Source organism: Trachypithecus francoisi, unplaced genomic scaffold (assembly GCF_009764315.1).
Source record: "Trachypithecus francoisi isolate TF-2019V2 unplaced genomic scaffold, Tfra_2.0 Lachesis_group11, whole genome shotgun sequence".
Taxonomy (NCBI): Eukaryota; Metazoa; Chordata; class Mammalia; order Primates; family Cercopithecidae; genus Trachypithecus; species Trachypithecus francoisi.
This window is the reverse complement of record NW_022681456.1, coordinates 12,704,665-12,727,016: the sequence shown is the minus strand read 5'-3', so window position 1 is coordinate 12,727,016 and position 22,352 is coordinate 12,704,665. Positions and strand designations below refer to the sequence as shown.

General features: G+C 50.5%; 1 protein-coding gene across 8 annotated transcripts in view; it reads right to left on the bottom strand.

Annotated features, from left to right (window-relative positions):
* PXN (paxillin) overlaps nt 1-22,352 on the bottom strand; it is a 64,669-nt gene that overhangs the window by 25,445 nt on the left and 16,872 nt on the right. Inside the window, exon 1 of one of the 8 annotated variants that reach the window (XM_033220393.1) lies at nt 17,528-17,591. The exons of the other annotated variants lie outside the window; for them this stretch is intronic. The gene's annotated coding sequence lies outside the window, so the exon portion shown is untranslated. Of the gene's footprint in view, nt 1-17,527; nt 17,592-22,352 lie in introns of those variants that run through there. 8 annotated transcript variants of the gene reach the window in all.

Below are 22,352 nucleotides of genomic sequence, written 5' to 3'. Positions count from 1 at the left end.
CCAAAGTGCTGGGATTACAAGCATGAGCCACTGTGCCCAGCCCCCACCGGCTTCTTAGAGGGGCTTGAATGAATGTGTGCAGACCAAGGGGCGGAGTTATAATACTCACCCACTGTTGCCCTCTTTGCCTATAAAACAGGTCAGAAACCCTGGGGATGGCATTCTGTTCTTTTTTTTTTTTTTTTTTTTTTTTTTGAGACGGAGTCTCGCTCTGTCGCCCAGGCTGGAGTGCTGTGGCCGGATCTCAGCTCACTGCAAGCTCCGCCTCCCGGGTTCACGCCATTCTCCTGCCTCAGCCTCCCGAGTAGCTGGGACTACAGGCGCCCGCCACCTCGCCCGGCTAATTTTTTATATTTTTTTTTAAGTAGAGACGGGGTTTCACCGTGTTCGCCAGGATGGTCTCGATCTCCTGACCTCGTGATCCGCCCGTCTCGGCCTCCCAAAGTGCTGGGATTACAGGCTTGAGCCACCGCGCCCGGCCGGCATTCTGTTCTTGACCCTCTCAGAATACGGCCCCAAACTAACCTTCACTGCTTCCTTGGTCCCCCTCACTGCAGCCCACGTCTCTAGCCAAATTGGGATCCCTGCTTCCCTTTTCGCCTGTGTGCCTTTCTTCACAATACTGAATGTGCCCCCCAACTACCTCTATCATCTTTCACCTGGTTTGAGCCTCTCACCCAAGGATATCCATACCCCCAGCGGACACAGGAAGCCACCTCAGGATAAACCCAGAACACTTTGAGGATCAAATGTACTCAGGGGCAAGAAATGTAAATCATTGTCTTAAAACAAACAAGGCTACATTACGGAGTCAAATGCAAAATACAAGTGAAATTGTAAGGTAAAAAAAGAGGCTTCAAGGCCTGCATGGTGGTTTATGCTTGTAATCCCAGCACTTTGGGAGGCAGGGAGATTGCTTGAGGCCAGGAGTTCGAAACCATGTTGGCCAGGCCAAGGTGGTGAAACCTCATCTCTACTAAAAATACAAAACTTATCTGAGCATGGTGGTGCATGCCTGTAATCCCAGCCTCCTGGGAGGCTGAAGCAGGAGAACAGCTTAAACCCAGGAGGCAGAGGTTGCAGTGGACAGAGATTGCACCACTGCACTCCAGCCTGGGTGACAGAGCAAGACTCTGTCTCAAAAAAAAAAAAAAAAAAAAAACCAGATAAGAGGACGTTTTGCACATGCTCATGCTCTTGGGGACTTTTAGCAAACAATTTTAAGCAGCACCACAAAGCCCCCACTGTCCACACATAAAACCACCCTGCCCATATCACAGATTTGGCTGGTCTGGCATCGCTGGGAGCTGGGACAGTCACACAGTTCTTTGGACACCCTCCTGGCATCCCACCTGCATGGCAGTGTGGTAGAGTGGAACGAATGGGCATTCTAACAGTGAGGAGGATGGGTTCAAATCCGCCACTCACTAGCCTGGGTGACAGTGACTAAATCATTCTGGGCTTTAGTTTACTCAGGCACCTCATAGCACACATAGTGAGTAATGGATGAAAAGGAATGTGAAAGCCATCCTGGTGACTGGGATAAAATAAACGTAAGCCTCCCACTCTGACACACAGGAGACAGTCAGTAGATCCACATCACTGATTTTCATCTCCCGTAAGGCCAGCAGGGGGAGGAGTCCGAGCCAAGGACTGCAGCCAGGGATCCTGGGAGCTGTGACAGGTTGTCACTAACTCAGCCTTCTTGCTGAGCAAACCACTGACCTCACCCTCTGTGTCTCGGGTTCATTCCAAGTCCTCCTTGGAGAACGTCAGCTGAGCCCAGGCGCCTCCGACTCACTGCCTAGCAAGGACCGAGGCAAGCGAGGGAAGCTGCAGGGCGCCAGCGCCTCCACCCCCACCCCATCCCTACTGCCTGCCGGGAAGTCACAGCTGTCTGAGAAGTCTGTGGCTATGAACCCAGAATCGCGACAATAGAAGGAACTGCCCAAGCTCCACAGTAGCTCCCAGAGGAACCCAGGAGAGAGCAGCCTCTGCTCCTGCCACGGAAGCTCTGACCCCAGCAGAGTGCCAAACAGGGATCCAAAGACGGGGCTGTGAGGCCAGAAAGCAGCTCAGGAGGGGTGAGGAGTGGAACAACCCTTCCTGAGCATCCACCAGGAGCCCAGCCTTGCAGGCCCATTTGTTGCCAGGGATTAGAATGCGGACACCCAGAGCCGCCCCATGAGGCCCCATGAGGACAGCGCTGCATGACTGCAGAGATTACCCATGTTCTTCCCAGGACGCCCCACAAGGAGAGGAATGATCGCTTTCAGCAGCTGTCCCTCCTCTGCTCGTCACCACTCTCCACTCCCACAACACACATCCCCAGAGCCCCCAGAGGAAGCCAAAAATGCAGGCTGCTGGGTTCCGCTCTGCCGCTGCCCACTCCAGGTCTCCGGTTCTCTTTTCTTTCTGCCTCCTCCTCACCCTGTGCCTCAGGAGTGGTCTTGAGCTACGGAGGAGCCCCTAGTGGTGGTAGAGAGAGCTCAAGAATTCTGAGAAGGCTGGTGCACTCCATGTTCTGGCCTAACTTGTTGATGTGCAAGGCCAACGCGCTCAAGTGCTTTCCCCCTGTGCTACGCCGCTGGTGGGCCCATCTGAACCCCAGGATGCAAGATGGGCCTGCCCCAGGAACCAATCTCTGACCTCACACAGATGACATCAGAATCATTAGGAGACACACAGGCAGACAAGGGACTCCACTGTAGGCACCAAACCAGCCATCTGGGGACAGTGAGCAAGACAGCCAGCCTAGATTTTCCAGCCCACACTCAGCCTAGCTGTTCCCTTCAATGGACAGCCACACGTCTCACCCAAGCACTTTTCCCACTGAGCAAAAATGTAGGCAGTTCCATGTCTTGTACTGCTGTTTTTACCTACTCTGTGTCTGGGCGCAAGAGGCCTGCAGAGGGCACAGCACGCTGGGGAAACAAGTCTGAGCATAGAGCTGTCCTCAGCCACTGGTTCTCGACCGTGACGTGCCATCCATCAGCCATGAGGTGTGCCACAGTCCCTGGCTAATCATCATAAGGTATGGACATCTGCAACTGATTTTTTTTTTTTTTTTTTTTTTTTGAGACGGAGTCTCGCTCTGTCGCCCAGGCTGGAGTGCAGTGGCCGGATCTCAGCTCACTGCAAGCTCCGCCTCCCGGGTTTACGCCATTCTCCCGCCTCAGCCTCCCGAGTAGCTGGACTACAGGCGCCCACCACCTCGCCCGGCTAGTTTTTTTTTTTTTTTTTTTTTTTGAGACGAGTCTCGCTCTGTCGCCCAGGCAGGAGTGCAGTGGCGCGATCTCGGCTCACTGCAAGCTCCGCCTCCCGGGTTCACGCCATTCTCCTGCCTCAGCCTCCTGAGTAGCTGGGACTACAGGCGCCCGCACCGCGCCCGGCTAATTTTTTGTATTTTTAGTAGAGACGGGGTTTCACCATGGTCTCGATCTCCTGACCTTGTGATCCGCCCGCCTCGGCCTCCCAAAGTGCTGGGATTACAGGCGTGAGCCACCGCGCCCGGCCGTTTTTTTTTTTTTGTAATTTTTAGTAGAGACGGGTTTTCACCGTGTTAGCCAGGATGGTCTCGATCTCCTGACCTCGTGATCCGCCCGTCTCGGCCTCCCAAAGTTTTTTTTTTTTTTTGAGACAAGGTCTCACTCTGTTACCCAGGCTGAAGGCTGGAATACAGTGGCACGGTCTCAACTCACTGGTCTCCACCTCCTGGGCTCAAGCGATCCTCCCACCTCAGTCTCCTGATTAGCTGGAACTATAGGTGTGTGCCACCATGCCCAGCTGATCTTTTTTTTTTTTTTTTGAGATGGAGTCTCACTCTGTCACCAAGGCTGGCATGCAGTGGTGCCATCTCAGCTCACTACAACCTCCGCCTCCTGGGTTCAAGCAATTCCCTGCCTCAGCCTCCCGAGTAGCTGGGATTACAGATGCCTGCCACCACGCCCAGCTATTTTTTGTATTTTTAGTAGAGACAAGGTTTCATTATCTTGGCCAGGCTGGTCTTGAACTCCTGACCTTGTGATCCACCCGCCTTGGCCTCCCAAAGTGCTGGCATTACAGGCGTGAGCCACCATGCCCATACCCCAGCTGATCTTTTATTTAATTAATTATTTTTTTTTTTTTTTTTTTTTTTTTTTGAGGCGGAGTCTCGCTCTGTCGCCGGGACTGGAGTGCAGTGGCCGGATCTCAGCTCACTGCAAGCTCCGCTTCCCGGGTTCACATCATTCTCCTGCCTCAGCCTCCCGAGTAGCTGGGACTACAGGCGCCCACCACCTCGCCCGGCTAGTTTTTTTGTATTTTTAGTAGAGACGGGGTTTCACCATGTTAGCCAGGATGGTCTCCATCTCCTGACCTCGTGATCCACCCGTCTCGGCCTCCCAAAGTGCTGGGATTACAGGCTTGAGCCACCGCGCCCGGCCCTTAATTAATTAATTAATTTATTTATTTGGGACAAGGTCTCACTCTGTCACCCAGGCTGGAGTGCAGTGGTGTGATCATAGCTCACTGCAACCTCAAACTTCTGGGCTCAAGTGATCCTCCAACCTCAGCCTCCCAAGTCATGAGGGCTACAGGTAAATGCCAGCATACTTGGCTAATTTTTCTATTTTTTTTTTTTTTTTTTTTTTTTTGAGACGGAGTCTCGCTCTGTCGCCCAGGCTGGAGTGCAGTGGCCAGATCTCAGCTCACTGCAAGCTCCGCCTCCCGGGTTCCCGCCATTCTCCTGCCTCAGCCTCCGGAGTAGCTGGGACTACAGGCGCCCGCCACCGCACCCGCCTAGTTTTTTGTATTTTTTTAGTAGAGACGGGGTTTCACTGGGTTAGCCAGGATGGTCTCGATCTCCTGACCTTGTGATCCGCCCATCTCGGCCTCCCAAAGTGCTGGGATTACAGGCTTGAGCCACCGCGCCCAGCCAATTTTTCTTTTTTTTTTTTTTTTTTTTTTGAGGCGGAGTCTCGCTCTATCGCCCGGACTGGAGTGCAGTGGCCGGATCTCCTCACTGCAAGCTCCGCCTCCTGGGTTTACGCCATTCTCCTGCCTCAGCCTCCTGAGTAGCTGGGACTACAGGCCCGCCCGCCACCTCGCCCAGCTAGTTTTTGTGTTTTAGTAGAGACGGGGTTTCACCGTGTTAGTCAGGATGGTCTCGATCTCCTGACCTCGTGATCCGCCCGTCTCGGCCTCCCAAAGTGCTGGGATTACAGGCTTGAGCCACCGCGCCCGGCCAATTTTTCTATTTTTTGTAGAGACAGGGTCTCAGGATGTTGCCAGGGGTAGCCTGGAACTTCTGGGCTCAAGTGATCCTCCTGCCTCAGTCTCTCACAGTGCTGGCATTATGGGCATGAGCCACTGCACCTGGTCATTGCTTGCATGCTTATGTGCTTATGTATATATGTATGTATACACACACACACACATATATGTACATACATATACACATACACAGAATTTCACTTCTGTTGCCCAGGCTGGGGTACAGTGGCATGATCACGGTTCCCTGCAACTTCTGCCTCTTGGATTCAAGCAATTCTTATGCCTTAGCCTCCCAAGTAGCTGGAATTACAAGCATCTGCTAACACGCCCTGCTAATTTTTGTATTTTTAGTAGAGATGGGGTTTCACCATGCTGGCCAGGCTGGTCTCAAACTCCTGCTGGTCACTGCTTTTACTTTGGAGAAAATAAACTGAAGTGGGTTCAAGATGGCTCCATGACCATCAGCCCCACCCACATGTGTTCCAATGCATTTACTTGAGTGAAAGAAAGAGCCAGGAGTGCACAGAATGCCAGACACACCCTCGGTGTCATCTGAAGGCTATGTCCTGACAGTGCACCATTTGAAACCACTATCATAGATGGTCACAAGTGCTGAGAAGTGGGGGAGGGGAGGGGAGTCAGGCCAGCTGCCCCCAGAGTGCTCCCCAAGCTGACCCTCAGTGACCCTTTTGCCTCCCTAGAAGTGTCTACATCATCCAGCCCTGGGTCTTCTTGGGCACACAAGTTTTGGAAGCCATCTGCTGATTTCAGGGCTCTAGGAAATGATGGGGGCCCTTGACAGCTGGTGTCCCCACAGAGAGTTGACACCTCCTGAATAAGGAGTGGTCTCAGGAGGCCCATCCCATGCACAGAAGCTCCAAGTCTCATCTCAGTCCCCCCACCCCACTGAGCTTTGTAGGCTCCCCAGGCACAATGGTAGGCAGCAGGTCTGACCCGACCCAGGGCCCTGGTGGGACGGTATCACTGAGCTACAAAGGAGGAATGCCCCCGGCCACTGTCCTGAAGAGGGCAAGGCCAATTTCTCTGGAGGCCCGGAGACTTGCCAACTCTCCACATGGGGAAATCTGCCTCTTCCTGGACAGGGAGGAAGCAGATGGAGCTGCAGAGTCACACTGGGAAACCACAATAGAAAAAAAGAGAGAAGATATTTTCCTGAAACAAAAAGTACTCAGGGAGACCTCTGGGCTTTCAGCCTGGCTGGTGGAGCTCACATGTAGGGATATCAAGGTGCAGGGGAGAGAGAGAGGGTGCGAACAGAACTCAAATGAGATCACATTATAGTTAGCCTGCAAGAAGCCCACTAACCCCAAAGCTGAGGAAGCAGGCCAAGCAAATGCCAAGCCTCATGGGTAAACTGAATGGAGGTGTCTGTGCCCGGGGGCTCATGCAGCAGAGAGGGTTCCAGCGCTCCAACGGGCTTGGCTGGCCTGGCCTCCCTCCACTGTGCCCAGCTGGCTATGCCAGGGTCTGACGGGAGAGGGGGTACACACCTTGCCCCTGGTTTGGATTTTATTGCATAAGACACTCTGGGGCTCTGCAAATCCAGCCCAGCAGAGCCAGATGGCAACAGCAGTACATGGCAGCAATGCCCAGAACCACCACACAGAAAGTCCCCACATACACACATGGAGCATTCCAGAAGGTTGTTTGGAAGTTGGATTTTGAGCTGTGGAGAATGTCTTCTAATAGAAATGATACTCTGAGGGGAAACCTAGGTGACTGTTTAGGTAGACCATTTACATCACTAGCTCCAGCGGATGCTAGGTTCTGCGGTGTATGCAGAGACTGCTCTCTTGCCATAAGGTGCCAGGGTGAACCCCATCATTTCTCCTTCAGACAGTGCCTGCTCTGTGCCTGGCTATGTATGGGGAGCACAGCTGTCCTTGGATGCTCCTAAGCTAAACTTCCCAAGGACAGCAAATCCCATGCTTCTGCCCCCTAACAACTGTGCTGCAACACAGGGAGCTTCGCGGCCAGCTGGGGAACCTCTGATGGGAACCAAATGGTCAGGTGGGGCTGCTCCTTCTCCTCCTGCCCATCTTTAGGTTCAGACAGGAAATGGCCACCAAAAAAGCCAGGGAGCTGAGCAAGCACCTGTCCCACTACTGCCCTTTCAGGTGCCACTGGTTTCTCTTTTTTAAAAGGTGGAAGTTTCTGCCGGGTGTGGTGGATCACGCTTGTAATCCCAGCACTTTGCGAGGCCAAGGCCAACGGATCGCCTAAGGTCAACAGTTCCAAACCAGCCTGGCCAACGTGGTGAAACCCCGTCTCTACTAAAAATACAAAAAAATTAGGCCGGGCGCGGTGGCTCACGCCTGTAATCCCAACACGTTGGGAGGCTGAGGCGGGTGGATCACGAAGTCAGGAGTTAGAGACCAGCCTGGCCAGCATAGTGAAACTCCATCTCTACTGAAAATACAAAAAATTAGCCAGGCGTGGTGGTGGGCACCTGTAGTCCCAGCTACTCAGGAGGCTGAGGCAGGAGAATGGCGTGAACCCAGGAGGCAGAGTTGCAGTGAGCTGAGATGGCGCCACTGCACTCCAGCCTGGGCTACAGAGCGAGACTCCGTCCTGGTACATCACCAGCACACGGCCAGGCATATCATTAGTGCCTATCTCACCAGGTGACAGATGGGGGATGAGGAGCTATCCCACCCACAAAGCTGACATCCCTGATTGCCCCACCAGAGCAGGTCATGCCCAGCACTGCAAGCCACAAGCAACCACAGAGAAGGTGCTCTGACAGGTGTCAGGTAGCCTGACTCTCCCACAGTGCCTCCAGAGTCATTTGTTAGGACACCGGGACCAGACCATCAGACTGTAAACAAGATCTGGGCTAAAAAACTGAGAGGCTTTGCAGGACCCAACCAAAACAGCAATCTCTCTCCCTGGCTTTGAAGCCATTCCCAAGTTCAAAGGGTCACCAAGCAGATGCATCTGGAGGCCCCCGCACTTGTGGTGTGGGAAGTTCAGTGCACAAGCCAACGGGAAGAAGGGCACTGCTGATCCTCCCAGGAGTCCAGTCCAAAGACCGGCATCGCAGCCCCACAGTGCTCCCAACAATGCAAGTGCCGAGAAAGGAGTCCAGGGATGGCTCTTCTGAAGTCTCTGCCTCCTAACTCTGCCAGAGCATTCAGCCATTGGAGCATCAACACTGACCCACCCAGGACTGACTCCAGAGGCCCTGAGTGCCAGGCATAACAGTGCCCATCCACTCAAGGTGGCCTGCACCTGGCCCCACAATCCACCCTCTTCCTGCTGACTCAGTTCGGCTCCCCACCCCTAGAGCGGAAGTATTCCACATTCTCTTTTCTTCCCTTTCTAAGGGAAAGGGAGGAAGACAGTCCCCCGAGGGAGCTAAACTTGACATCAGAAGTCTTAATCTGGCATCTAGAGATGACCCTCCTGGGTATCTGTGGACCACCTGAAATTTCACTATCATGTCCCTACCACACTACTCTGGGGAGAGATCCCAATAGTCATGGTCCAAAGGGGTTGGGAATGTCAAAGAAACCACTGCCCTGGGCAGGCCTGACAGTGCACCACCCTGCCCCTGTCAGCTCAAGGCTTGGTCCTTTGAAGACAAGTCTGATCACTTGGGGCTGAAGCTGCCTCAGCTTCACCTCAATCCCAGGTGATTGGAATTTCTAGAAGGGGACCCGCCTGGGCACTGACTCAGGCAGCAAACTCCAGCAAAGTCACCCCAGTTCAGAGGACACAAAACAGATGTGGCCTCGCTTGGGTATCCAAGGCAGAGCCACCTGCACCTATCTCACATACCTCCTCCCAAGACCCTCCCTTCGACGCTCTCACTGGGACAGCCTCACCTTTACTAATGACAGCTCCAATCGCGTTCACAAACACATAGTGCACATGGGCACTATGCTGGGCATGGGAGGGGCCAAGATACAATGCCTGTCCCCGGGGAGCACTGACTAGCAGGAGACGGTCATAAATGAGGGGCAGAAGGCCTTGAAAGAGGCAATGGGCCAGGAGAAAAGGGGAGGGGCTTTCCAGGCAGAGGTGGAAAACAGCCTGGGAAAGTGCCCAGACAGAGGGGATGGGAGCTCAGAGTGCAAGTCCCAGCTTGATGGAAGAGGAGTCAAGGGCTGAGGGCGGGCTGGGGAGTCTGGACTTACAAGGGCAAGCCACAGAAGGAAGGCGGTCAGCAGCGGAACAGCAGGACCAGGCTTGTGCTTTACATCACTCAGGCAGGGGAGATCAGAGAGAGGCAGGGATCAACTGGAAGAAGTTGCAATACTCTACATGAAACCAGGTAAAATCAACATTACCTGGAAACTGAGTGGATATGGAGAAGGAGCGAGGAGTGCAGGATGCCTCCCATGTTTGTTTTCCTGCGGGAGGGATGGAACAACCACCAGATGAGACAGGGAAGAAGGTCTGCGGCAGGGGTCAGGTGATGACGGTAACAAGGGATCAGGAGTCACACCAAGGACAGGCAGAGCCACAGGGTTCCCTGAGCCAGGGCTCAAGGACTGTTTTCTCTGGCCAAGGCACCTATCTAAGTAACAATTTGTTAAATTATATGGTACCCTTCTCCTGAACATAAGTTGTTCTCCCTGTCTGGCTTTGGGAGAACTTCAGGAAGTTGCATGCAGCCTGCTCCGGGAATTCTCAGAGTGCTCAGGAAGACTATGGGCTCCCTTCCTCTGCCTGCTCCCATCTGCACTGAGTCTGCCTCTGAAATTCAAATACAAAGCCAGCCCCATCTCTGACAGCCCTCCTCCAGGAAAAAGAGGGGTCAGGCTAAGCAGGTTATCAGAGGAACCAGATCCTTCCTGCCACATGAGCATGCGGCGCACCCCTGGGGCCAGAGGGCCCAGGACACAATCTCAGGCCCCAAACCCTCATGGAAATGCCCTTCAGAACTGACCCACGGCCCCAGCCCCAGCTGACCAGAGAGAGACTTTGCACAGATAAAGCTCATCTCATGGCCAAGTGTGGTGGCTCATGCCTGCAATCCCAGTCTTTGCGAGGCCGAGGTGGACGGATCACTTGAGGTCAGGAGTTTGAGTCCAGCCTGGCCAACATGGAGAAACCTTGTCTCTACTAAAAATACAAAAAATGGCCAGGTGTGGTGGTACACACCTGTAATCCCAGTTACTCAGGAGGCTGAGGCAGGAGAATCGCTTGAACCTGGGAGGCAGAGGTTGCAGTGAGCTGAGATCATGCCACTGCACTCCAGCCTGGGCGACAGAGCAAGACTCGGGCAAAACAAAAACAAAAACAAAAAAAACCCCACCTCATCTCACTGTAGGATAACAGATGCCACAGAGGCCAGCCCCATCTCAGCTATCGTAGCAAGGTCATCCCCAAAAGGTCATTCCAATGAGGATGCAAAGCCTAATAACAGTCCTCGACCTTGTGGCTCAGGATAAGTTTGATTCGCTTGAAAGATCCAACTGGACACAGGGCACCAAATCGCTACCAATGAACTAAACACACACACACATCCTCCCTCCAGGCCTCTGCATGAGCTATTCCCTCTCCCTAGACCTCTCTCCTGTCTTCTTTTTTTTGAGACGGAGTCTTGCTCTGTCGCCGGGGCTGGAGTGCAGTGGCCGGATCTCAGCTCACTGCAAGCTCCGCCTCCCGGGTTCACGCCATTCTCCTGCCTCAGCCTCCCGAGTAGCTGGGACTACAGACGCCCGCCACCTCGCCGGCTAGTTTTTTGTATTTTTTAGTAGAGACGGGGTTTCACAGTGTTCGCCAGGATGGTCTCGATCTCCTGACCTCGTGATCCGCCCGTCTCGGCCTCCCAAAGTGCTGGGATTACAGGCTTGAGCCACCGCGCCCGGCCTCTCCTGTCTTCTTTACCAGGCTAAATCCTTTCTAATCCCTTGAGACTCATAATAGCTTAGTTTATCTTCTTCAACAAGAGGATAAAAAGGATCCATCCTGCCTACCTAGAGAAAAAGCAACGTGTTGTTTTTATGCTGGGAAGGCCTCTTTCCAAAATCTTATCATAGAACGACCATTTAAGTAAAGGACAAAGGTTGGGGCCTTTTCTAAATGTTGAGGTTCTATTTAAACACACAACAAAGGGCTGGGCATGGTGGCTCATGGACTACAAGTCCAAACATTTTGGGAGGCCAAGGCGGGACGATTGCTTGAGGGCAGGAATTTGAGACCAGACTGGGCAACACAGCAAGACCCTGTCTCTACAAAAAAATTTAAATAATTAGCCAGGTGCTATAGCACACACCTGTAATTCCAGTTACTTAGGAAGCTGAGGCTGGAAGATGGATTGAACCCAGGTGTTTGAAGCTGCAAGTGTGCTATGATGGCATCACTGCACTCCAGCCTGGGCAACAGAGAAATCCTATCTCTTTTTTTTTTTTTGAGACGGAGTCTCACTCTGTCGCCTAGACTGGAGTGCAGTGGTGCGATCTTGGCTCACTAAAAGCTCAGTCTCCTGGGTTCACACCATTCTCCTGCCTCAGCCTTCCAAGAAGCTGAGACTACAGGTGCCCGCCACCATGCCCAGCTAATTTTTTCTATTTTCAGTAGAGACAGGGTTTCACCTTGTTAGTCAGGATGGTCTCCATCAACCCGCCTCGGCCTCCCAAAGTGCTGGGATTATAGGTGTGAGCCACTACGCCTGGCCAAGAAATCCTATCTCTTAAAACACACACAAAACAGTGTCAGTTTAAGGTACCATTTCCTCCAGGAAACCCTCCCTGACTTTACTCCCCTATAAAGGGTTTGAGGCTCCATTCCTTTCAGTTCCCAAAGCACTGTGCAATTCTATGAGAACACATCTCAAGCTGGTAGGAACTGTCTGCCTAAGGGGCCATGTCTCACAGCCTAGGAATAGCACGGTGTGGGTGGGGAGTATGCCTATATTCATCTTCATCTGAGCATTGACCAGAGCCTAGCACATAATACGGGCTCCATGGATGATACCAAACAAATCAACAAATGACCCACGCCAAGCTAGTCTGCTGCTGAGATCAGCCTTGCCACTTCAGCTCATGCCGCCTCCCAGTCCTCCCTAAGAGCTCACTATATGCAAAGCCCAGTGAGGGAGAGCAACACAGGAGCACAGGGCCCGAGTTGTTCCTACTCTTCTATCCCAGAATGTCCCATCTACTGTGATCTAGTTGCCACCACCCCTCCCCAACCAGCAAAACTCCTACCCTAAAATAAAAAAATAAAAAATCAAAGGAATAGCCCACAAGATTTTGTGGCTGGAGCACAGCCCCCGTGGGTACTTAAGGTTTAAACTCACTGGGCCTATCTGGCTTCCTTTGCGGGTGGGGAAGGGGAGCTCCACAAGGTGGACTCAGGGCATAGGAATGAGGCAGCTGGGAGGGAGTCGAGGCCTGGGACTGGGTGACTCTTTGGTGCTGGGGAAGGAGGAGGAGGGGCATCATGTAGCAACAGAGCAGGAAGGAATAGGAGTGTGGCAGCCCCAGGTCCTGCAGATCTGGCCACACCTCTCCCCCATGGAGCAGAGGAGGTAGGGAACGTGAGATGGAATGTGTGGATTTTCTCAAACGTGCATCACTGGAATGTGTCAGCAACACCAAGCATGGGGCTGTGTAGCCCAGAGAGACTGACAGCATCGATTATCATGACTGAACCACAGATGGGATGAACCACAAAGCACGCACAGATTAGTGAGGCTGAGGGAGTTCACAGGCAGGGAAACTAGCCAGGGAGGAAGAAGACAACACGTTCTCAGACAAGAATGGGAAAAGGAAGGGAAGAAAAAAAAAAACAAAAACAAAACACAATGTTTTCCCAACATTTTTGTTAACTTCTTTAGACTTTAAAAGGCCTTTGGCCGGGCGCGGTGGCTCAAGCCTGTAATCCCAGCACTTTGGGAGGCCGAGATGGGCGGATCACGAGGTCAGCAGATCCAGACCATCCTGGCTAACATGGTGAAACCCCGTCTCTACCAAAAAATACAAAAAACTAGCCAGGCGAGGTGGCGGGCGCCTGTAGTCCCAGCTACTCGGGAGGCTGAGGCAGGAGAATGGCGTGAACCCGGGAGGTGGAGCTTGCAGTGAGCTGAGATCCGGCCACTGCACTCCAGCCTGGGTGACAGAGCGAGACTCCGTCTCAAAAAAAATAAATAAATAAAAGGCCTTTTAAAAAAAAAAAAAGAATGCTAGAAATATTAAATTTGTGGATAAATATAAAAGGTGGACTACATAGTATGGGTTTCATAATATAGTAGAAATAACACAAAAGACAGGAGGGGGACGGTGGCTCAAGCCTGTAATCCCAGCACTTGGGAGGCCGAGACGGGCGGATCACGAGGTTAGGAGATCGAGACATCCTGGCTAACACGGTGAAACCCCATCTCTACTTAAAATACAAAAAAAAAAACTAGCCGGGCGACGAGGCGGGCGCCTGTAGTCCCAGCTACTCGGGAGGCTGAGGCAGGAGAATGGCGTAAACCCGGGAGGCGGAGCTTGCAGTGAGCTGAGATCCGGCCACTGCACTCCAGCCTGAGTGGCAGAGCGAGACTCCGTCTCAAAAAAAAAAAAAAAAAAAAAAAAAAAGACAGGAGGGGGAAATGGAAATACACTGTTCTTACATTATACATGAAATGGTATGATTTGAAGGCAGACTGATTAATTTAAACCTGCAAACCATAGAGTGACCACTAAAATAATCAAACCAATGAAGTATAGCTAAATAAGCAAAGAGTGGAATAATGGAATCCTAAAAAATACTCAATGAATCTAAAACAAGGTAAGAGGTCAGACACAATGGCTCACACCTGTAATCCCAGCACGTTGGGAGGCCAAGGCAGAAGGATTGCTTGAGACCAGGAGTTAGAGACCAGCCTGGGCAACAGAGTGAGATTCCATCTCTACAAAAATAAAAATAAAAAATTAGGCTGGGCACAGTGGCTCACGCCTTTAATCCTAGCACTTTGGGAGGTTGAGGTGGGCAGATCACTTGAGGTCAGGAGTTTGAGTCCAGCCTGGCCAACATGGTGAAACCCCATCTCTACTAACAATACAAAAAATTAGCTGGGCAAGGTAGCGCATGCCTGTTATCCCAGTTCCTCTAGAGGCTGAGGCATGAGAATCACCTGAACCTGGGAGGCAGAGGTTGCAGTGAGCCAAGATCATGCCACTGCACCCCAGCCTGGGGGACAGAGAAAGACTCTGTCTCAAAAAAAAAAAAAAAAAAAAAATTTAGCCAGGCCGGGCACAGTGGCTCATGCCTGTAATCCCAGCACTTTGTGAGGCTGAGGCGGGCAGATCACGAGGTCAGGAGATCGAGACCATCCTGGCTAACATGGTGAAACCCCGTCTCTACTAAAAAATACAAAAAATTAGCTAGGCATGGTGGTGTGTGCCTGTAGTCCCAGCTACTCAGGAGGCTGAGGCAGGAGAATCACTTGAACCCGGGAGGCAGAGGTTGCAGTGAGCCAGGATCATGCCATTGTACTCCAGCCTGGGCAATAGAGTGAGACTCTGTCTAAAAAAAAAAAAAAAAGAGGCCGGGCTCAGGGGCTCAAGCCTGTAATCCCAGCACTTTGGGAGGCCGAGACGGGCGGATCACGAGGTCAGGAGATCGAGACCATCCTGGCTAACACGGTGAAACCCCGTCTCTACTAAAAAATACAAAAAACTAGCCGGGCGAGGTGGCGGGCGCCTGTAGTCCCAGCTGCTCTGGAGGCTGAGGCAGGAGAATGGTGTAAACCCGGGAGGCGGAGCTTGCAGTGAGCTGAGATCCGGCCACTGCACTCCAGCCCGGGCGACAGAGCGAGACTCCGTTTCAAAAAAAAAAAAAAAGAAAAGAAATGAAAAAGAAAAATGTAGTCGGGCACGTCAGCACATGCCTGTAATCCCAGCTACTCGAGAGACTGAGGCAGGAGGATCACTTGAGCCTAGGAGTTTGACACTGTAGTAAGCCATGGCTGCACCACTGCACTTCAGCCTGGGTGACAGCAAGACCTGTCTCTACAAAAAAAATTTTTAAAAAAAGAAGGCTAGAAAAGAAGAAAGAATAAAGAACAGATGGCACAATGGAAAATGAATGTCAAGATGATAGACTTCAATCTAACCACACTGATAATTACTTTAAAATTTAAAAGGTTTATATACTCCAATTAAAAGGCAGAAGTTGTCAGGCTGGGTAGAAATGCAGTATTTAATACATGCTATCTACAAGAAAGATACTTTACATATAAAGACACAGATGGATTCAGTGTAAAGCAATGGGGAAAGAGATACCATGCAAACACTAGTATCAAGGAAGGCAGAGTGGCCCTTGGAGGGAGCCAGCTGGCAGCTGCCACTGAGCTCTGGTGTGCCCTCGCCTGCTCCCGACTTGCCACTGTTTGCCCTCACCCCAGAACAAGTCAGCTAGGAAGCCACACCATAGCTATGGCTTTCAAAGCCATCTGTGGAACTAGAGGTGGCAATTTATTAAATCAGAATTACCCTAACCTGCTGCAACATCAAATCTTTGGAGAAGGTGTGTGCTGACTTGATCAGAGGTGCCAAGGAAAAGAATCTCAAAGTGAAGATCAGTTTGGATGCCTACCAAGACTCTGAGAATCACTATAAGAAAAACGCCTCAGCCGGGCGCGGTGGCTCAAGCCTGTAATCCCAGCACTTTGGGAGGCCGAGACGGGCGGATCACGAGGTCAGGAGATCGAGACCATCCTGGCTAACACGGTGAAACCTCGTCTCTACTAAAAAGAATACAAAAACTAGCCGGGCGAGGTAGCGGGCGCCTGTAGTCCCAGCTATCGGGAGGCTGAGGCAGGAGAATGGCGTAAACCCGGGAGGCGGAGCTTGCAGTGAGCTGAGATCCGGCCACTGCACTCCAGCCCGGGCGACAGAGCAAGACTCCGTCTCACAAAAAAAAAAAAAAAAAAAAGGCCGGGCGCGGTGGCTCAAGCCTGTAATCCCAGCACTTTGGGAGGCCGAGACGGGTGGATCACGAGGTCAGGAGATCGAGACCATCCTGGCTAACACGGTGAAACCCCGTCTCTACTAAAAATACAAAAACTAGCCGGGCGAGATGGCGGGCGCCTGTAGTCCCAGCTACTGGGGAGGCTGAGGCAGGAGAATGGCGTAAACCGGGAGGCGGAGCTTGCAGTGGCTGAGATCCGGCTACTGCACTCCAGTCTGGGCGACAGAGCGAGACTCCACCTCCAAAAAAAAAAAAAAAAAAAAAAAAACGCCTCGTGGTGAAGGAAACAAGGGATCGTTTCCAGATGAGAATCCGCAAGTGACTCACTGACCTGGACAGTCCTCCCAAGATTGCTAAGCAGATTACGTCCATCTGTCCTGAGCTGAGATTCAAGGTTAAAGTCACCACTGCAGATGTTTGAAGCAACTATTTTATTAAACAGAATAGCAGTTGTTTAAAAGAAAAAAGAAAGAAAATTGAAGTGCTTCTGTAAATATCAGACAAGGCAGACTTCCAGACAGGAATATTACCAGAGGTAAAGAGGGACATTTCATAATGATAAGAGTCAACTCATCATGAAGACATAATCATCCTAAATGTACACCCACTCAATGACAGAGTTCTAAAGTAGATAAAGCAAAAATGGACAACATTGAAAAGAAAAAGTGACAAATCCACAATCCTAGTTGGAAACTGGAGATTTTGACTCTCCAGTTGAGAAAGCTCCATAATTGAGAAAAAGCTCTTCCAAAGGAAGCCAGGGGAAGATAAAAGCAAATAACCGAAGAAAGGTGAAGAGTAGGAGGACAGCAGGCTGACAGACTGCTGGTCTGGGGAACATGAGGGACCCCAAGCCTTTGCTCACAGAAGAAGAGGCGGCTGGAGGATGGCCACAGAGCAGGAAATCCTCCCTCCTCTGTACACAGCCCACAGACCTTCCCCAGAGGGAAGCACACCAGCTCACACCACACTTCTCCTGGGGTCACTTTCAGTCCCTGATAACCCTGGGTAGGGGTCAGTGCTCAACAGCCCCCACTGCCACCAGCAGACACCTGGTTTATTATGTTTCCTCAATTACTGCACCCCCGAGCACACCATATATGATCCACAGATGACTTTCTCTCTCTCTCTCTCTCTCTCTCTCTCTCTCTCACACACACACACACGCACACGCACACGCACACACCAGACTGCCCCCTCTCTTCCCTCCTCCCCAATGGCACCGCGTGGCATCACCCTTATCGGCGAGCGGGAATCAGAACAGAGTCTACAATGTGAGCAATGGGCTGTACGGGACAGTCACTGAATCCAATCCCAGCTCTGCCACTAACCAGCAACTCACCTCGGGCAAGTCGCTCACCTCTCTGTCCTTCAGTGTCGTCATCTAGAATACCTACTTCAGAGGGCTGTTGTGAGGAAACGATAAGGGAACACAAGGGAGGTATTTAGAACAGTGGCTGCCACAAAGTGAGTGACACTATATTAATGCTGGCACTTATGGCCGTGGTTCACATCTGTAATCCCAAAAGTTTGGGAGGCTGAGGTGGGAGGATCACCTGAAGTCAGGAGTTCAAGACCAGCCTGGCCAACATGGTGAAACCCCATCTCTACTAAAAATACAAAAATTAGGCCGGGCGCGGTGGCTCAAGCCTGTAATCCCAGCACTTTGGGAGGCCGACATGGGCGGATCACGAGGTCAGGAGATCGAGACCATCCTGGCTAACATGGTGAAACCCCGTCTCTACTAAAAATACAAAAAACTAGCTGGGCGAGGTGGCGGGTGCCTGTAGTCCCAGCTACTCGGGAGGCTGAGGCAGGAGAATGGCGTAAACCCGGGAGGCGGAGCTTGCAGTGAGCTGAGATCCGGCGACTGCACTCCAGCCCGGGCGACAGAGCAAGACTCCGTCTCAAAAAAAAAAAAACAAAAACAAAAATTAGCTGGGTGTGGTGATGGGCGCCTGTAATTCCAGCTACTCTGGAGGCTGAGACAGGAGAATCGCTTGAACCTGTGAGGTGGAAGTTACAGTGAGCCAAGATTGCACCACTGCACTCCAGCCTGGGCAACAGACCAAGACTTTGTCTCAAAAAAAAAAAACCAAAATGCTACCAGTTATGATTCCAATTATGTAAACACACATGTACCAAAAATATTTTACAGAAATACATTAATTTATGAATTGTGGTCATCTCTGGATGATTCTATGAGCTTTCATTATTTTCTTTCTTGTGCATCTCTGTAGTTTTCAATTTCTGTTTTTTGTTTTTTTTTTTTTTAGACAAGGTCTCGTTCTGTTGCCCAGGCTGGAGTGCAGTGGTGCAATCACGGATCACTGCAGCCTCGATCTCCTGGGCTCAGGCAATCCTCCCACCTCAGCCTCCCGGGGGACCACAGGCACACGCCATCACACCCCGCTATTTTTTTAATTTTTTTTGTAAAGACGAGATTTCACTATGTTGCCCAGGCTGGTTTTGAAATTTTCTACAATGAATATGTATAACACTGATAATCAGTTTTTAAAAACCAGTAAAATATTTAAAAAACACAAATATAATTAACCCATTTAATACATATTTATAGCAATATACAAAAATAAATTTTAAAAACTGTGAAGATATTTAAGCCCAATTACTTCTTGGCCTTTTGAGTATTAATACATGCTACAAATTGGATGAAACTCGAAAACATTACACTAAGTGAAAGAGGCCAGTCACAAAAGGTCACATACTATATGATTTCATTTTATGATTCCATATTATATGATTCTACTTTCATCAAGACCAAAAGTAGAGTAGTAGAGGGAAGTGGTAACGGGGAGTGATGAAAATGTTTTAGAACTAGATAGAGAGAATAGATGCACAACACTGTGAACTTACTCAATGTCACTGAAGTGGCATTTAAAATGTTTTGGAGGCTGAGTGTGGTGGCTGTAATCATCCCAGCACTTTGAGAGGCTGAGGTGGGAGGATAGGCTGAGCCCAGGAGTTCAAGACCAGCCTAGGCAACACAGCGAGACCTCATCGCTACAAAAGATACAAAAACTAGCTAGGTGTGGTGGCGCACATCTGTGGCCCCAGTTGACGTGGGAGAATCACTTGAGCCTGGGAAGTCAAGGCTGCGGTGAACTGTGATCACACCACTACACTCCAGCCTAGATGACAGAGTGAGACCCTGTCTCAATAATAATAACAACAAAGTGGTTTTCTACCTTTTTATTTAAGAGTGGATGGTGTCTTGCTATGTTGCCCTGGCTGGACTTGAACTCCTGAGCTCAAGGTATCCTCCCACCTTACCCTTCCAAGTAACCGAGACTACAGTCAGGTGCTACTCTGCCCATTTTAAAATTGTTTTGAATTGTACACTTTAGAATAGTTAATTTGGGCTGGCCACAGTGGCTCACACCTGTAATCCAAACACTTTGGAAGCTGAGGCAGGCAAGTCACTTGAGGCCAGGAGTTTGAGACTAGCCTGGCCAACATGGGGAAACACTGTCTCTACCGAAAATACAAAAAATTAGCTGGGCGTGCTGGCACATGCCTGTAATCCTAGCTACTTGGTAGGCTTAGGCACGAGAATTGCTTGAACCTGGGAGGCAGAGGTTGCAGTGAGCCAAGATTGTACCGCTGCGCTCTGGCCTGGTCGACAGAGCGAGACTCTGTCTGAAAAAAAAAAATATATATATATATACACACATATATATACACACACACACACACATATAATTAAATAAAATGGTTAATTTTACACTATGTGAGTTTCACCTTAGTTTTAAAAAAATAACAATGAAGGGTATGCATATCATATCCATGCTTATATATTTATAAATGCATAGAAAATGGTTGAGAAAGATTCACATCAAACTATTAACAATATTTACACCTGGTGGAAGAAAGGAAGACGGAACTTTCACTTCTGTAGCTTTTTTTTTTTCCTTTTTACAAAAAGCATGTATCTTCTTTTTTTCTTGAGACAGAGTCTTGCTCTGTCATCTAGGCTGGAGTGCAATGGCGCAATCTCAGCTCACTGCAACCTCCGCCTCCCAGGTTCAAGCGATTCTCCTGCCTCAGTCTCCCGAATAGCTGGGATTACAGATGCCCGCCACTATGCCTGGTTAACTTGTAGTTTTAGTATAGACGGGGCTTCACCATGTTGGTCAGGCTGGTCTTGAACTCCCGACCTCAGGTGATCCACCCGCCTCAGCCTCCCAAAGTGCTGGCTTATAGGCATGAGCCACTGTGTCCAGACACATGTATCTTCTTAACTTAAAAACTTTCATAAAAGTAGGCCAGGAATGGTGGCTCATGCCTATAAGCCAGCACTTTGGGAGGCTGAGGCGGGTGGATCACCTGAGGTCGGGAGTTCAAAACCAGCCTGGGCAACATGGTGAAACCCTGTCTCTAAAAATAATACAAAAATTAGCTGGGCGTGGTGGCACATGCCTGCAGTTCCGGTACTCAGGAGGCTGAGGTGGGAGGATCACCTAAGCCTGGGAGATTGAGGCTGCAGTGGGCCAAGATCACGCCACTGCACTTCAGCCTGGGCAACAGAGCAAGACCCTGTCTCAAGAAAGAAAAAAAAACAACAACTTTCATAAAAGTAAATAACAGTATCAGATACAAAATGACATGAGAAAGGTCCCTAGGCAAAAATGAAGGTTTGAGGCCACACCATGGCAGGCATGTTCTAGAAATGAGGAAAACGAGGATTCCAGATTTCCCAAAAAAGGGCCAGATGGAGGAAAAAGCTTACTCTGTTACGTTCCTGGACAAGTCCTTTCTCCTAGGAGTGCCTCAGCAAAATGAGGGGGTTGAATTTGATAAGCAATTTTCAAACATGTGTTTTGGGGTTTTTTTAGAGACAAGATCTTGCTCCGTTACCCCAGGCCGGAGGGAAGTAGCAAAGATTCCTGGGTTCAACAGATCCTCCCGCCCCAGCCTCCCAAGTAGCCGGGACTACAGGTGCATGCTACCATGCCCGGCTAATTTTTTTATTTTTTATGTTATTTATTTATTTATTTATTTTTGAGACAAAGTCTCGCTCTGTTGCCAAAGCTGGAGTAGAGGAGCGCAATCTCTGCTCACTTCAACCTCCCCTTCCCGGATTGGAGCGATTCTCCTGTCTCAGCCTCCCAAGTAGCTGGGATTACAGGCGCCCGCCACCACACCTGGCTAATCTTTGTATTTTTAGTAGAGACGGGGTTTCACCATGTTGGCCAGGCTGATCTCGAACTCCTGACCTCAGGTGATTCTCCCACCTCAGCATCTCAAAGTGCCAGGATTACAGGCATGAGCCACCACGCCCAGCCAATTTTTTTTATTTTCTGTAGAGATGGAGTCACTATGTTGCCCAGGCTGGTCTCAAACTCCTGGGCTCAAGTGATCCTCCTGCATCAGCCTCCCAAAGTGCTGGGAATATAGGCATAAGCCACTGCACCCAGCTTCAGATGTTTTTATATATTTGTTTTCAAATTTTTAAAAATCCACAAAACCCCTTTCGTAATCGTGGTCTTAGATGGAAGCCAAATACATAAACAGAGAAAAAGTGAGCAGCTCTGACTGAAGAAGGTGACGGCCACAAACTCCCAACCATAGGAGGAAATGATATCCTAAGGCTCCTTCCAGCTCTGGAAGCATAGGAGGAGTCTAAGAAAGAATGGATCAGTCCAGAAGCACAAAGGGGGAGTGCAGACTGGTAATACCCAACAGGCTGTTAGGAAGGAAAATCTCACAGACAGTTGAAGCAGGGAGAAGAGGAAGGACAGAGCCAGGATAGAGCCCAAGCCAGTGATGCCCAAAGGAGCTGCTACCAGCAACGCCCTCAACTGCCAGTGATCAGTCAATCAAGGGTCCCCCAGGATAGTGACACCCCAGCCCCCATGCTTTGGCCAAAGTCAGGCAGATAACAGCTGTCTTCTGGTCACTGTTCCTGCTGCTCTAGAGGCACAAACAGGATGTTTAGAAGCAGATGACCACAAGTGACCACAGGAAGCCATGACAACCGCCTCCAGGTGACGATCTTCTTCCCCAGCTTCTTTCCGGCTTGGCTGCCTCCAAAGACCAAGCAAAAAGACTTCAAGTGCCAACTTTCAAAGAGAGAGAAGGGGGAGGAGTTCTTGGAAAGTTCAGGACACAGCAGAAGAGGCCATTTGAGGTGGTGAGGCAGGAAGAAA